Raw genomic sequence first — 6,246 nt, forward strand, 5'->3', positions numbered from 1 at the left:
AACTTTCATTGCCATCTAGACCAGTCCACTGTTTGATTCAACAACAACAACAACAACTTGTATTTATATAGCACCTTTAACACAGTGAAACATCCCATGGCGCTTCACAGGAGTATTATGAGATAAAACATTTGACACCAAGCCGCATAAGGTTAGGGCAGGTTATCAAAAGCTTGGTCAATGAGGTAGGTTTTAAGGAGCAGCTTGAAGGAGGAAAGAGAGGTAAAGATGCGGAGAGGTTTAGGTGGAGAGGTTTCCTGTGCATTGTGTGTGAATGTCCATATGGGAGATAATCTTTCACCATTGTTTTCCACCAGTATGTTCCATGGCCCTCTGTGCAAAGAAAAATCTTATCTTCACCTTTCATTCTTTCAGTGATGATCTTAAATTTATGCTCTTTAGTTGCTGACTTACTGAAGGGTCAAACTAGTTGCTCTCTACCTTATCAAAACCATTCATAATTTTGAACAGCTGTATCAGAAACTTGAGGAAACATTAATGTCAGAGATCCATATTTTGGGCTGTGTTTTTAAAAACTGAGCCATTGCCAAGCACCTTTGGGTAGAAATTCATCAGCTCCCGGTTTCGGGTGCAAAGGCTGCTGTGTGGCTGCAATGCAAGCCCAAAACAGGAGGCCCGAGGAGGGCTCATCAAAATAACCTGGGTTAACTGTTGTGCCTCTATAGGAGGCTCGTCCTTCTGAATTAACACATTTTAGACAGGCTGCCTCCCCAGCAAGGGGGGGTTGGTAAAGGATAGCGAGGGGGAGGGGGGCGATCGCAGCCGGCAAGAGTGCTACGGAGCCGAGAGGAGTATGTTAATTTAACAACAAAAATTATCGACACTCACCTTTCGGTCACATCCATATCAGGTGAAGCTGAACGGAGCAGCAAGGTGCGTTCTCCATTCCTCGGGACACCAATTTCCTAAGCGGTCCGAAAATGGGCATTAGGCCCCTTATTTACATATGTAAACAGCCTAATACCCATTTTAGCCAGTGATGTTTGAAAAATTGTTCCACACAATTTTGGGTTGGATGTTTTCAGGAGCTCTCGGGGACAGGGCATTTGCCCCCAAAATTGGGCCTCATTTGGCCATTTTACACCTGTAAAATTGGCACATCAAGGTCCAATTTCCACTTGTGGCAAATTTTAGAATATAATTTTGAACAGTTGTCACAACAGAATCTTCATGATACTAAGTGCCAAAAGACAACAATCTTTTTTTTAAAGAAAATGCTGTGGGCATCATCTATCCAACATTGCTATTTTAAACAAACCCTTGAGGAAGCAGGAAGGGTTTTACAGTGAGTCAGCGTGAATGTTTTGTAACTGAGGTTCTCCAAGTGACACAGAGCCTTTCACTGCACAAATTTTTCATTCTTTTTGTTTAATTATGATCACTAATCATTTTGATTTAGTAACACGTGATAAATTCACTGCTTTCAGATTTTGAAACAATTCTGTGCAGTTGTTCCTCAGGCTGTACTTAACGTTCATATTTTGAGTCCGATAAATTGAAATCCATAATAAGTTGGGTTATGTACTTCGTAAAATGGAAAACAATATTGACTGGAACTTGGATATTAAAATCATACTAACTAGCCTACGACAGGTACTGAGTACGTAAGCATAAAGCAGGCCCAAATTATAAATGATGAGCTGTATAATAGAGCATGGCTGAACAAGAATAATATGAGCATTAATTATATCTTGAATGCAAGTGCTTTGAAAATATAATGACAGATTGATGCAACAATGTTGCAAGATGAGGTCGGTGAAATGTGCTAAAAGCAAACTTCACACTTACTGTTACACATGAATTGGGGATTATATTAAATCTCTGTTAATTAAGGATAAGCAGTTGGCTTCTTTTGAAGGTTTGGCTGTAATTCTAGACACTAATAGAATTATCTAAATGTGCAATTGGAAGGAGGCCATTTAGCCCATTTCTGTCTGTGTCAATTCTCTGAAAAGAACTATTTGCTTAGGTCCATTCTCTACTACAGTATCATAGAAAAGTACAGCACAGAAAGAAGGAGGCCATTTGACCTATCGAGCCTGTGCCGGCTCTTTCAAAGAGCAATCCAATTAGTCCCACTTTCCACCCCCTCCCGCAGCTCTTTCCCCATATCTCTGCAATTTTTTCTCCTTCAAGTAATTATCCAATTCCCATTTGAAGGCTACTATTGAATCTGTATCTGCTACCCTATCGGGTAGTACATTCCAAATCCTGACCACTCATTGCGTAAAAAAGTATTTTCCTCATGTTGCCTCTGATTCTTTCGCCAATCACGTTAAATCTGTGCCCTTTGGTTATCAACCTTTCAGCCATTGAAAGCAGTTTCTCTTTATTTATGCTATCTAAACAATTTATGATTTTGAACACCTCAGCAGAGGAGGACTAAGGGTTGAATTAGAAGGGGGAAATAGAGTATGAGAGTAAGCTAGCAGGGAACATAAAAACTGATTTTAAAAAGCTTCTATAGTGAAGAGAAAAAGATTAGTGAAGACTAATGTAGGACCTGTGCAGTCAGAATCAGGTGAATTCAAAATAGGGAACAAGGAAATGGCAGACCAATTGAACAAATACTTTGGTTCTGGCTTCAATAAGGAAGGTACGAATAACCTCCCGAAAATACTAGGGGACCGAGGGTCTAGCGAGAAGGAGGAACTGAGGGAACTGAGAGAAATCCTTATTAGTCAGGAAATGGTGTTAGGGAAATTGATGGGATTGAAGGCCGATAAATCCCCAGGGCCTGATAGTCTGCATCCCAGAGTACTTAAGGAAGTGGCCCTAGAAATAGTAGATGCATTGGTGGTCATTTTCCAAATTCCATGGATTGGAGGGTAGCTAATGTAACCCCACTTTTTAAAAAAGGAGGGAGAGAGAAAACAGAGAATTATAGACTGGTTAGCCTGACATCGGTAGTGGGGAAAATGCTGGAATCAATTATTAAATATGTAATAGCAGCGCATTTGGAAAGCAGTGACAGGATTGGTCCAAGTCAGCATGGATTTATGAAAGGGAAATCATGCTTGACAAATCTTCTAGAATTTTTTGAATGGAGTAGAGTGGATAAAGGAGAACCAGTGGATGTGGTGTATTTGGACTTTCAAAAGGCTTTTGACAAGGTCCCACACAAGAGATTAGTGTGCAAAATTAAGGCACATGATTGGGGGTAATGTACTGACGTGGATAGAGAACTGGTTGGCAGACAGGAGCGAAGAGTGGGAATAAATGGGTCCTTTTCAGAATGGCAGGCTGTGACTAGTGGGGTACCACAAGGTTCAGTGCTGGGACCCCAGCTATTTACAATATATATATTAATGATTTAGACAAAGGAATTGAATGTAATATCTCCAAGTTTGCAGATGACACTAAGTTGGGTGGCAGTGTGAGCTGTGAGGAGGATGCTAAGAGGCCGCAGGGTAACTTGGACAGGTTAGGTTAGTGGGCAAATGCATGGCAGATGCAGTATAATGTGGATAAGTATGAAGTTATCCACTTTGGTGGCAAATCAGAAGGCAGATTATTATCTGAATGGTGACAGATTAGTAAAAGGGGAGGTGCAACGAGATCTGGGTGTCATGGTACATCAGTCATTGAAAGTAAGCATGCAGGTACAGCAGGCAGTTAAGAAAGCAAATGGCATGTTGGCCTTCATAGCGAGAGGATTTGAGTATAGGAGCAGGGAGGTCTTGCTGCAGCTGTAACGGGCCTTGATGAGTTTTGGTCTCCTAATCTGAGGAAGGACATTCTTGCTATTGAGGGAGTGCAGCGAAGGTTCACCAGACTGATTACCGGGATGGCAGGACTGACATATGAAGAAAGACCGTATCTATTAGGCTTATATTCACTGGAATTTAGAAGAATGAGAGGGGACCTCATAAAAGCATCTAAAATTCTGACGGGACTGGACAGGTTAGATGCAGGAAGAATATTCCCGATGTTGGAGAAGTCCAGAACCAGGGGTCACAGTCTAAGGATAAGGGGTAAGCCACTTAGGACCGAGATGAGGAGAAACTTTTTCATCCAGAGAATTGTGAACCTGTGGAATTCTCTACCACAGAAAGTTGTTGAGTCCAGTTCGTTGGATATATTCAAAAGGGAGTTAGATGTGGTCCTTACTGCTAAAAGGGATCAGGGGGTATGGAGAGAAGACAGGAGTTGGGTACTGAAGTTGCATGATCAGTCATGATCATATTGAATGGTGGTGCAGGCTCGAAGGGCTGATTGGCCTGCTCCTGTACCTATTTTCTATATTTCTATGTTTCTATCACTTAGTATTCTCTGCTCTAAGAAGAACAATCCCAGTTTCTCCAGTCTATCCACGTCACTGTAATCCCTGATCCATGGAAAAGTTCTAGTAACTCTCTTCTCTACCCTTTCCAAAGAATTCAAGTCCTTCCTAAAGAATGGAGCCCAGCATTGGGCATAATACTCCAGCTGGGGTCAAACCAATGTTTTATATAGGTTCAACATAACTTCATTGTGGACTCTATAGAGGAATTTTAACCCCAAAAACAGGTGGGTTTGGGGGTCAGGTTAAAGTGTTAAAAATCTGAATCCCAACCCCAATGTATTTGCTTCATGGGTTTTTTGCTTAAGAATTCATAGCAACACATTGCTATTTAAGAACTAGTTGATTTATTAGCAAAGTTTTAACAATCACACTATACATTACCAGTTCATCCACCAGGCTCACAACCACCTGCCTCACCGTGGATCCCCCGAACCCAACTGGCTGGGGTATAATTGAGTCTTGTGTACATCACGTGACTGGCTAAGCCATTCACAACTCAACAGCTCTACCAACCAGTGAGCATACTCACAGGTGAAATTACACCCTCCAACCCACCCACTTTAATTGGAGGCAGAACAGGGGTGGGCAGCCGACGCACTCCCAGGAGGCGGGCTGGCACTTTAAATATGATACTGAGGCAGGAAGCCTCAGATTTAACCTGGTGTAACTGTGGCCGGCCGGGTTCAGCTGCAGCGAAGTGAGGACAGTCTAGGAGAACCCTCCTTGTGGGCTGGGAGGAGCAGGAGGGCTTCCCCTCGGACCCACAAGCTCCCCCACAATCAGCACTGCCCCCATACAAACCACCTCCTCCCACCACTGCGCCCCCCCCCTCCATCCCCCACCCCCACCCCCACCAGATTCAGATCCTTCCCTGGATTTGTGGATTGGAACCCCCACCCCCTGAGAGAGATTGGGGATGGATACCCCTCCCCCCCCCACCCCAGGGTTGGGGATCGGACCTACCTGGGCCTGCGGCCTCTTCTCCAGCATTCCCTGCCCAACAGGAAGCCAAGCCTGTCCATCATGCTGACTTCCAGGTGGGGAAGCTGTCAGTGACATTACATGCACACTGTGGAGTTAAAACAGTTTGCAGGGAGACCCAGATTTCTGGGTTTCCTGCGCTCTAACGAGCCTCCCTGCACCAGGCGGGTCCAAATGTTAAAATTCTCCCCATGCCTCTATTTATAAAGTCCAGGTTCCCAGATTAACTGTTTTGTTAAACTGTCCGACAAACTTCAAAGATTTCTGCACAAACATCCCTGGGCTACTCTCTTCTCGAACTCCCTTTAAAATTGTACATTTTCGATTTTTCTTTTTCAAATATTTATCCACCCTTTTTAAAAATAATAAGGATTTCACTTCCATGAAGGTTTTTGGAAGGGCACTGAATGTCCTAAGAACCTTCTGTATGTAAAAAAAATACTAACCACTCTCTCTGGGAAAATTATTGGAGAAAATTCTGAGGGCTAGGATAAATCTTCATTCAGAAAGATACCGATTAATCTGGGGCAGTCAGTATGGATTTGTTAAGGGAAGGACATGTCTGACTAACTTGATTGAATTTTTTAAGGAGGGTCGATGAGGGTAGTGCGTTTGATGTAGTGTATATGGATCTTAGCAAGGCAAGGCGCTTCCCTTCGATAGCTCAGTTGGTAGAGCGGAGGACTGTAGTGGAATACTCAGCAAAGTCATCCTTAGGTCGCTGGTTCAATTCCGGCTCAAAGGAGCTAGTGTACTTTTGGATTAAGCAGCAATTCGCTCAAACCAGTTCTCATCACTTTATGGTGCATCATGTTAATGGGGTACTGAAGTTGAATGTTCAGCCATGAACTCATTGAATGGCGGTGCAGGCTAGAAGGGCCGAATGGCCTACTCCTGCACCTATTTTCTATGTTTCCATGTTTCTATGATAAAGGCCCACATGGCAGACTGGTCATGAA

At 43.2% G+C, this 6,246-nt stretch overlaps 1 non-coding gene across 1 annotated transcript; it reads left to right on the plus strand.

Moving 5' to 3' along the window:
* The first annotated feature begins 5,940 nt into the window (after window positions 1–5,940).
* On the plus strand, window positions 5,941–6,032 carry trnay-gua (transfer RNA tyrosine (anticodon GUA)). The gene is given in 2 exon segments: window positions 5,941–5,977; window positions 5,997–6,032. It is a non-coding gene; the product is annotated as a tRNA-Tyr (tRNA).
* The last annotated feature ends 214 nt before the right edge of the window (window positions 6,033–6,246 follow it).

Source organism: Pristiophorus japonicus, chromosome 13 (assembly GCF_044704955.1).
Source record: "Pristiophorus japonicus isolate sPriJap1 chromosome 13, sPriJap1.hap1, whole genome shotgun sequence".
Classification (NCBI taxonomy): domain Eukaryota; kingdom Metazoa; phylum Chordata; class Chondrichthyes; family Pristiophoridae; genus Pristiophorus; species Pristiophorus japonicus.